Raw genomic sequence first — 11,538 nt, forward strand, 5'->3', positions numbered from 1 at the left:
AACAGATCTAAAATGAAAGTATAATTATGGAGTGCTTGACCTCTTCTGTTATTCAACAAAATGTTTGGGAAACTAAATCGATAGCAGTAATAGATTTCTGGATGTATCAGATGATTGCTTTCTGCAGCAACAACAACACATGATGCGAAGCACAGTGACAATATTACTTTATTGGACTTTTTTGATTTTTTAGAGTATTAGAAGAACGCTAATATGCGATCATTACTGGAAAATTCTCTGTGATAGGATCGATAATCATTTTGAACTACCGAATCACATTCGCATGCAGCTTCATAAGTTCTTCTCCTTGTTAGGAGGAAGAACTACTGGCTATTATTATGAGGTAAAAAAAATGAGAGAATGGGAATATCTCTACATTTGTTATGTGGTATATATTTATTGTGAATTGCTTAACTTTCTTAAATTTTAAGACGTAAATAATGCTTCTTTGACAATTTTATCTTCTATTTAAAATAACAAATGTAATAGTAAACTAATGTATTATACGAGTCAAATATTAAGCTATTTGTCTCGAATAAATAATAAAAAACATACATTTTAAAATACACTGCTTGGAAAGAAATCAACGGACATCATAGTGTGAGGAACAAACAGCCATGTCGACCACATTAATAAGATGTATGACATCCTTTCGCTGCAGTAATTGTACACCCTCTGCCCAAAAAGAAACCGAACTTTTCGAAAATAGAAGAAACTAGTGGCGCTACCTGTTTGTATCTTTTTTGTTGTCGAAAGCGCCAACCTTCATTAGTGTTGTGTCAACTGTTTATGACATTTCTTTCATTAGAAGCCGAGTTGTAATGCCAAGAGTGACAGTGTGTTTTGACGAACGGTCGGAAAATGAGTTTCAAACAGAGAGCTGCGATTGACTTTTGTGTTCAACTTAGTAAACGTTTTACCAAAGCGCATCAAATGTTTCAAAAAAGCATACGGTGATGAACGCTTATCCCGTACTCAAGTTTACGAGTGGTTTAAGCGATTTCAAAGTGGTCGTGAGACGCTTGAGGACGACGAAAAGCCGGGCCGTCCAAAAACTGGATTGAGCGAAGTTAACATCCACAACGTGCGTGATTTCATCAAAGAAAACCCGAAATCATCCGCGAGATTGATTGAAGATGAATTGGGGATTCCAAAATCAACTGTGCACAACATTTTGACCGAGAGTTTGGGCCTTCGCAAATTTAATTCGCGATTTGTTCCCCACAAGTTGACTGAGGAGCAAAAAAATGTATCGAATTGAACACTGCAAGCATCTCATAAAAACCCTCGTAAGGACTCAAACTTCCTTGAAACGATCGTTACTGGTGACGAAATGTGGTGTTTTGAGTATGAGCCCGAAACAAAGCGCCAAAGTGCTGAGTGGAGATCACCAGAAGAGAGGCATCCGAAAAAAAGTCGCTTGGAGAAGTCAAAAGTAAAGACAATGCTGATTTGTTTCTACGATTCCAAGGGCATTATCCACAAAGAATTCGTTCCACCTGGCCAAACAATCAATGATGAGTTTTATCTCGAAGTTTTTAAGCGATTGATAGCGAGAATTCGTCGCGTACGGCATGAATATCGTGACGACCGACCATTCGTCAAAACACGCTGTCACTCTTCGCACTGTAACTCGGCTTCTAATTGAACAAATGTCATAAACAGTTGATACAACACTAATAAAGGTTGCCGCTTTCGACAACAAAATGATACAACAGATGGCGCCACTAGTTCCTTCTATTTTCGAAAAGTTCGCTATCTTTTTGGACAGAGGGTGTATTAATCCTAGGGGGAACTTTCCACAAACGCACGATAGCGATCAATGGGAATTGGAGCCATTCTTCCGGTAGGCATGTAATGTTGTCCTGAACTGTTGTGGGCCAGACATTCCTTGACCTCACCCGACACTCCAGATGTTCAGAGTGTTGAGATCAGGGTTCTGTAGAGACCAGACAATTGTGGTGATGTTCATGCCCACAAACCACGCAGTTACCTCAGCAGCCTTATGACACAGTGCATAATCTTGCTGAAAGAGACAATGGTTAGTTCCGTAGAAATGCCACAAACTAGGAAGCATTGCATTGTCTAGAATGATCAGATACCTATTGGAGTTCAATGTTCGTGGCACCGCAAACAGCGGTCCAAGGCAAAACGGAAAAACAGGACCATATCATCACATCGCCGCCTCCGAATTTCATAGTTAGGGTTACACACTCTGGTAAGAGACGTTCACCGGGTACCTGCCACACTCACATCTGTCCATCTCCTCGGTAGAGGGTGTAGCGTGATTCATTGCTTCATGAATAGCATTTCAAGCTTCCACGTTCCACTCTACGCGCTTTACATCACTGAAAACAAGGCTGCATGTTGGTTCCGGTAAAGGGCTTGCATATTGTGGTCTTACCATGATGGAAACCCATGTTTTGAGCCTCGGTTCTGAATGTTTTTGTGCAGATTCGTGTTCCAGACGATGTGCGGAACTCCGCGTTCAACGTGTTGACCGATGAATGGCGGTTTTTGCATATTATCCTTCGTAGCTCACCTACAGTCACATTCAGTGAATGTTGGGGGTCATCGACTGTGGGTAGCACTTGCAGTCGACTCCCTATGCTTCCACTTCGATGTGGTATCAATGATTGTTGACCTGAGATGGCCCAATTCGTTAACAATTTGCCGAACGGATAGGCCTGCAGCATGACATCCAATCACAACACTTTTTTCAAACTCCTTCTGTTCCCTTCTCGCAGCTATTTCACTCTGCCACAGTTGCACTGACTTGAGAGTATCATATTCCTCTAATTTATACCAGCTACAAGCACGTAATTCGTTACATGCCATGATGCACCTTACCCATGTCGGTGTCCGTCGACTTCTTTCCAAGCAGTGTATGGCAGCCAATTTTGATTAACAAGATTTTTAGTTTATTCAGTTGATCTTATTATAAAAATAGTAAGATCAACCTGGGAAACACATCGGTAGGGTGTTTGACGATAATATAAATAGCTCAGACGATTGCATTTTAAGGAAACATTTCGTAGGTTGCATAAAATGGACTCGAGTGGACCAGTCAATATCTAGTCTAGAAAGTAGAGAAACTCATTTCCAAGGATGTAAGTTTAAATGTAGATCAGAGTGGGATCATAGTTAGTTATAAAAGTTTAAAAACTAGTCACTTGGCATCGACTGATCACAAGTAGAATGTTTTCAAATCATCTTTCAAATTAGCCACCAGTAAATCCGTCTGTATAAAGAACTATATAAAAACAAAGAACAGATCTAGTGGATTAATAATAAAGCCTAGAAGTAGTATAAGTAACCAGAAAAAAAAAGCATAAAATGCATAGGTTACTGACCCGTCCAGCTTATATAATAAAAAGGACTATTTGTAGGGAAGTGACGATTCTGATTAGGCAAAGATAACCATGAACAGCTGCTAGCATAAACGTGAAAATTAGTAGCAGAATTTTATTACACATATGGCAGCTAAAATGCAGAGTAGCAGTGAGAAATGAAACAAGGTATATCACAAAAAAAAATAGTTAAGGAAGCGATCTATTAAATAGAGTATAAGGTGAAAGTCCTTACTTTCACCTTTCACTATGTCTCTGAAGGAAAATAAACTCATAATGGGATAATAATAGGAATAGAGTCACTTAAGTCAGGCACTGTAAAATTGCTGGCTATTCGTATTAAATGAATCACAAATTCGGTCCATAAGTTTTAGGATTTGATCTGTTGTGCGTGCAATACTGAAGCGATCTCTCGGCAAACGCACTAAGTAATACCTACTAATGTCTATACTCCTGTACCATTACATTAGAAAATACCATTAATTATTTAAATTTAAAAAAGTACTCGTAAAGTGGCCACCACTTCTAAATTGTAACCAATCTTGCTTTTTCCGTACACTGGTCCAGTTTGTTTTTTTCTTTTTTACATATAATTTATTATAAGTTATTAGTATTACCGAAACAATGTCTATGACTCAAGCACAGCTGGTTAAATTTCGCAAAGGCTCAATGCATTCCACAGGGTGAAAAACGGGCAAAGGTCACACCAATTAATTAAAACGATCTGCGTTAGACGCAGCCAACTACTAACACCAATTAGATTACCTTCAGTTGAAGGGAAGATAATGAAATTTTTCATTCAGAATATAAGATATCTGAATGAAAACGATATTCTAAGAACCAATGGCGCACCCAGGATTTAATCTTGGGGGCGGGGGGGGGCGAGTTGAACGGATAAAAATATTTTTAATACAATGAATTTGCATTAAAAATATTTTTATCCGTTCAACTAAAATTCGTTAAATTTCATTCATTCAATAAAATTCATTAGGTGATTATAAAAATTTATTTAAAGAATAAAATCCAGTTTTCTTTTCTTTTTACAAAGCTCTTGAATTATTTCAGTCGTGGTTACATTAATCTCTGTCTGTGTGTAGCAAAGCCAGTCCGTTCAATCGTGATTGTGTCATGGTAGATCTTAAATAGGTTTTTAAAAGGCGTAAGAGTTAGAAAATGACCTTTGACTGACGAATGTTGTTACCGGAAGCGTTGCAAATATTTTTAATAAATTATGGATGTTAGGATATATCATTTTGTCACACTTTCAAACTGGATCAACGGCATTTTTGCATGGAGCTATTACAAACGGTTTTTCAAATTTCTTATACCACAACTTGAATTCGGCGTTGAAAATTGCTGGATTTGTATAAGGCAAATCACCGGCATAAAATTCACACCATTGAAGAAAATCTTCCATTGCACTTGCTGTTGGAGCATCTTTTCCATTTGGTAGAAGAGAAAAAAATATATTTCAAAATGTTGCGGTGCCGAGTGAAACGTTCATGATGTTGAGTCAATATTTGGTCAATAAATGGAATGAAATAGTTTTCGTGAAATACTCTTCTACAGAATCGGCTGGAACATTGGATCTTAATGTTTGTTTTGATGAAATCCTTGGCTTCTGGTGTTTCACGAACGGTAATTAATTGAGCCACAACATCATCAACAAAATTTAGGGCAATTAAGAGGTCACTGTCAGATTTTTGCTTTATTTTAGACAATGGTAAGGTGCACGCAAATATTTTTTGCAAGCTAAATAAAGTTATTATAAATCTTAAAAGATATTAATATTATAATATTATAAACAACGAGGACGTCCTGTCTTTTAGGGGTATTGAAGAAATTGTGTCCCTTTTCAATTATGCCAATGCAATTTCTTATTTGTCACAAATATAGCATTTCCAAGTGCCACATTCAAACTATGTGATGCACAATGAACATATGTAATAACATATGTTCATTGTTAACACCTCCAGGTAGTCCAAAGACATATCCAGGAAGGACATCTACTCTTCAACTCTCCTTCTTCACCACCCACAACTATAATCATTATCATCATCTACACCAATCCTGTCTACCGCCGACCACTACCACTAGTATATTCACAGACAATCACAAACATCCATGCCCACGGCGAGATTCGAACTCGCAGCCTTTTGGCTGGAGAGTCGGCCAACCAGGCCGAATATATAGATAAAAAATTAAATTTTGTGGATTTAATTTTAATTTTTGTGGATAAAAATTAAAACAAAGTTTTAATTTTTATTAAACAAATAAATAAAATGATATAATTATGTTACTATTTACTTTTAATAAGATGGATGAGCTTCTCGACCTTGCAGAGTTGCTGGATATCTGGACAATATTGGTCAACTTCAGTCGAAGATCGACACGCACGCTAAGACGAATTCTGTATTTTGTTCTTATTTGAAGGAGTGATGAAAAGCGTTTCTCGCAAAGATAGGTTGTAGAAAACTGCATGACGATTTTCGACTTCTTCAAATAATTCGGGAAATTCACTTCTCACTGAAGGCGAGATCCAGAATCGAGCCAAACCACGATCCCGGAATTGCATTTTAAGCCCACTGTCACTTGAAAGCTCAATTAGCTGCTCTCTTTTCGATAACGAAAGGTCGTTCTCGTGACTGCAAGCCTGAAATGGATCGTGAAATCACAGAAATTTCTTATAAAAAGTTATTCGGAAAATGTTTCCAAATTCTGTTTCAGAGTTTTCAGGTGGACACAAACCCTTTCCCGGTGGTTAAATTCTGAACTAATAAGTTTCGGGGCCCTATACAAAATAACCAATTGTATTTACCTTTTGAATACTATCCGGGGAAGCTCCAAACCTCCCCGTCTCTTGATCACACGTTCGTAATCAGGCTACTGTTGATATCGACTTTATATACACATTCAAAACTGTAAACAGTTGTTGAATAATAACACAATAATGTAGGCCTAATTACCGTGAAGGGAGAAAAGTCACAAAGCAGAAAAATGTTCCTACAAACTAACCAATTGTATTTACCTTTGAATGCGATCCACTGGTCGAGTGTCCAGCAAGTCAGCAAATCTTTCCTTTCGTTCAGCGTATTAATATTATCGCATTGCAACTGATGGGGTTTCTGTGGATTCGTTACAGACCTCTTTCTCTTCAGAAACTACACACAAACTGTCATAACAAACTCGTTTTGTATTATCACTGTCATCCGAGATATTTTTCCGTTTAAAGAAGGTACCAATGTACTTATCCATAATTGAAATACCGTACTTACTCGCATATAACTCTCACCGCTGATTTTACTTTTCGTAAAAAGGAATTAAAAGGTTTCGCATATACCTCGCACATGAAAAAAAGCTGAAACACGTTCAGAGCAGGGCGATAGTAACTTGCTCCCGCGGTAAACAACAAGCCCTCCCCCAATAGCCACTATATTGCAGAGGCAAGAAAAACAAGTACTTTTATTATGCTAGTGAATAAGGTATGAGCAGTCTGTGTAATATATTTCTCAACAAATAGTGCAATTAGAGACAACTGGGATAAAAACGACACTAATTAATAAATCACATGTCCCCTCATCCAGAAACTATGCTGTATATATAGACTCAAGCAAAACCATATGTTGCACCGGCAAACACAGTATCTAACTAAAAGCTATTGTTATTAATTAGATTGTGTGAGTTCGCTCGGCAGCAATATATATATATATATATATATATATATATATATATATATATATATTTCCGAAAAACATAAAAACATAAATACTGGAGTTAACTCACAATACATTTTGTGCAAGTATTACTTAGCACTTCTGAAGATATATTGAGCCTTGGTTGAAGGAGGAAAACCTTCAACAATAAAAATCAATAAACAACAAGCAATTGGTTGAAATGTGGTTATGTGGATAACACATGTTCACTTCAAATCTGACAAAACAGCAAGGGAAGGTGGAAGCAATAAAACCATATTGTTGTTCACTTCATCCCTTTTATTACTCGTCATTCTGTCGCTAGAAATTAAAACAGTGGCAGAATGACTATTAATATAAGTGCCGCTATTTTGTTTTTTAAGTATTCATTTTATTTTAATAAATTTTACTTACTTATTCAATTTTAATTTGTTTTGTTTGAATAATTAAAATATATAGATATATTTGGTTAATTTAAGCCTGTGGACCACCTCTCCCATCGTCGCGGACCACTTGCGGTCCGCGGACCATAGGTTGAGAAACACTGCTATAGGGTTCTCTCACCTTTGTGACTCCTAATTCATACGTAGTATAGAAATAGAAGGCATGACGCAACATAAATAAAAAATGAATTTTAATTAGAAAAAGTATTTTGGAAAATTTTCTAGTGTTTAACTTTTTCTTTTTTTTGGGGGGGGGGGGAAGGGCCCTTGGCCCCCTCCCTGGGTGCGCCACTGCTAAGAACATCATCTCAACATATCAGAGTAAAAAAAAAAAAAAAAAGAATGAGATGTAGGGACTTGGTTTCGATTATGTGTATTCAGATGTCAGCGAATGATCTAAAACAATGCCATACAAGTAAGCTTTATCACTGGAATCCAGAGCTCTGTGGAGCACAAAGAAAGACGAATCACTAGTTATAGAATTCGTTACGAACTAAAGAAAGAACAAAGCGTTGTATTGATTGGTCAAGCCTTTGTTACGGAGAAGAAACTAGTGAGTGTCATTGTCCAAGATCGGTTTTAGGATCATTACTTTCTTGGGTTTTTTTTTTTTTTTTTTTCGTTAACGATATCGATGTTGACGTGACGTATGTTATCTATGACTGTAGCTGAGTGTGCTGGCAAGGTAAGAATGATGAGGACAAATAGACTTGGATAGTCTGTAGAAATTGTTATCTGCGATCAGAATTTCTATAATGTAATAATTCAAAGTGTATATAGGTACTGCGTACAGTTATAAGTGCTTCCCTCCTTTCCCAAATTAAACAAAATTCAGAAGATACTGAATTTGACTCGCGTGATAATCAGAAGAATCGCTATATAATAGCATCATGAGAGAAAGCCTATGAAAACAGGAAATCGACACTCCTATTACAAGAGACACTATATTATCAATGAATGAAGGTCTAGTGGAAAAAAAATGTGGGTTCATATCTGTTCTGATATTCCACAAATCTTTATAAAGGAATTTCAGCTGAAGTTCAGTTAGCTGGTCATTATATGGATGAGCGCTTCCTTCCGAAACTCGATTTTTTTATCCTGTAAAATAGACTAGAGAACAAAAACCTTACACTGCTCATAAACATCGTACGTTGGCCTCATAGTCTCAGTTGACTTTGCCGTAATTCCAAATCTGGTTTATTAATCAAAATAAGAGTCATTCACAGTAGTAAATGGGACGTGTTGGTCCTCCTTCACTCCTAACTTTTCCAAAAGATGCATTCGGATTGAAATTCCGTGGGACGAGTGTAACTTGGCACTCCAATTTTTTATTTTTATTTTATTTTATTTTTTTTGAAATCTGTTTTCGCAGCACATTTGTGTGTCATGACACATTGTTGTGTTAATCACAGATGAACGTCATTTAAAAACATCGGATTTCATGAGCACACATGATTCATGGTTCACTGATGATTGTGATGTGGTTTTCAATAGTTGCCTTCTCATGAAGATGACTATGGAATTCAGTACATAATGTTCTGACATAGTCCTTTATTTCTTGAATTAGTTGAATCCCTTGATGAATCCACTGATGCACTTCCAGAAGAACATTCAATCCTTTCCAACAAATGCGGATTCGTTTCCATGTATTTGTGCGATCGTCAACTGTTTCTTTTCACCACGATTCCATGTTTAATGATGTCAGCCATAGTCCGTCTAGAATGCTTGAGTTTTGTTGCAATCAGAATTCCCAGATGATGAATATGTGAGTCTATGATAACAAAGCTTCCCGGTAACTGATAATAAACCATACGAACCATACGATGCATGAAGAATGGCCTCTGGAGGTTTAATCACTGACAGAACTAAGATGTCCTGCTAATTTTTGCTATACGCGAGTTGACGTCGTGTTAAAAGATATTTTGATGCTTCGCTACATTTGTTGATTATTTAAATACCTCATGGCAACATAGTCTACTTTCGTTAGATAGTTGAAAGAACTAGCATAAATTGCCTAATGAAGTTACCAACACAGACTTTTATAAATATTTACATGGCAACAATCTAGTTGAGTATTAACATTATTGTACACTTTGTCATATTGCAAAGACTGGAGCTACATGGGTTCAGCAAACACGTGTGTAAAGGCTTGATCAGCCAGCCTTGATCACACATGAGTCCTGATATTAATACTTAAAAGTCGAAATGTCAGTGACTGTTAAGTGTGTGTTTGTTCTAATATTCGGCTTTCATTTTTCGGGATGAAAACTCCAGTTGCTGGAAGAACTTCCCCCGTCCCTTTACGTCCGTATAAGACCTACTAAAGTCCTGCTAAAGGTGCTTCGCATCCCAGAAAGGCTTTGAACCTTTGTTTTTCCGACCAAAGGGCATTTTCGTTGCCCACTAAATACGGGAGACTTAGAATGCTGGCAGAGGACTGGACCAAAGTACATTTGTCCTTTTATTAATATTTAGTTTAAAGTTATTCAGGGGAGAGCGGTATCTTATATTTACAGCTAGACTCACAGTTTAAAAGTTTAGGAAAATAAAAGATTTGTAAAACACTGGGATGATCCGTATAAATTGTGCACCAGTATAGCACATTGCTGTCTTTAGAAGTAGTTCCTTGAATCTGCTGGTCAGCTGCAGTTCGTGCTAAAGCAGTATCTCGAGAAAGCTCACGTGATAATACTAGATAAATCGCTTTTGAATCAGATTATCTCTTGTAGAAGACACTTATTCCATCTCTCTCTCTCTCTCTTTCTCTCTCATACAACTGATGTTATGTGTCACCTGATGCTGGCTTCTGTATATACTGAAAGAACGGGTCTATCGACCAGGTGTGTGTGTATGTGCGCGCGCGCGCCCCTTCAAATACCGAAAGAAATCATTAGAAGCCAGATGTGGAGTACAAGGTGGATCATTCACTTTTTTTGAATCACATTTATCGAACTGCCGTAGCCAAAACGTTACTCTGTCTTTTTTCGTATCAAGTAAAGCTTTTATTGCATTTCCATGCTGATCACGTTTGGGAGTTTCATGAACTGTAAAAAGAGTTCTGTTGAAAAAAGTAGCCACGATTTTGCTAGAGGCTTATTTGAAGTATAGTTTTTTTTTTTTTTTTAAGTGAATCCTCGGATTCCAGCGCATTGATTTCTTGCTTGTCACTGGGATATTCAACTTCCTTTTGGTTCTTGAGTTACAGTTCTTGAAAGGTATGCATGAGCGCTTGTTTTGAAGGCGGAAAAAAAAATTCAAAACTTAGCCTTTCTTCAGTTTGTTTTTATACAAACTGATAACAAGCGAGAAGTGAGATTCTAGCGAATGCCCCCATTTATATATTATCAACTATTAGTTGATATTTTTTATCAACTATTAGTTGTTTGAAAATTTTAATTGAAAATTTGAAACTTCATAAATTTATTATCACGTCTGTAGTCCCATCAAGCCGATCCACATAACAGATTTTGTATCCCGACATCGAATAAGTTAGCAGTATTGCTACTCCTGTCGTCCTTTGCCATGTTTGGTAGAGCTGATTTCGATATTAATATAAAAAGATTTTGATTACTAGAAATCTGATGTATGTTCCTTGTTTCTAGGCAACAATATGATCTACTTGCGTAAACCGCGTGTCCATGCACGCTTTTCTTTTCATGAGTCACTACATATTTTCATATCACATTCTCATGTAAATTATGTCGTTAAAAACAAAATTATCTGTTGCCGTTTTTTATTATTATTGACGGTCTAATTGCATATTAGCATGCAAGTTTCATGAAGGTCTAGTTGCATATCAACAACCTAACAAATCTCTTAGTAATTTCGATATTGTCATTCAATCACCAATCACAAAGCTTTGTGATTGGTGATTGAATGTCTTTAACTAATCGAATATTTTTATATTAAATAAACGCCTCCGTAGCGCAATTGGAAGAACGACGGTACATCCACCCTTTGATTGGAAAAGACCTTCGTTCGATTTTCGTCGTGACGAGAGGAATCTTTGTTATGGGCTTTTTAGTGAAGGTGAGTTAGCCGGAAGTCATACGG

Source organism: Typopeltis vanoorti, chromosome 21, assembly GCF_054136105.1.
Source record: "Typopeltis vanoorti isolate ZY-2024b chromosome 21, IOZ_Tvanoo_1.0, whole genome shotgun sequence".
Classification (NCBI taxonomy): domain Eukaryota; kingdom Metazoa; phylum Arthropoda; class Arachnida; order Uropygi; family Thelyphonidae; genus Typopeltis; species Typopeltis vanoorti.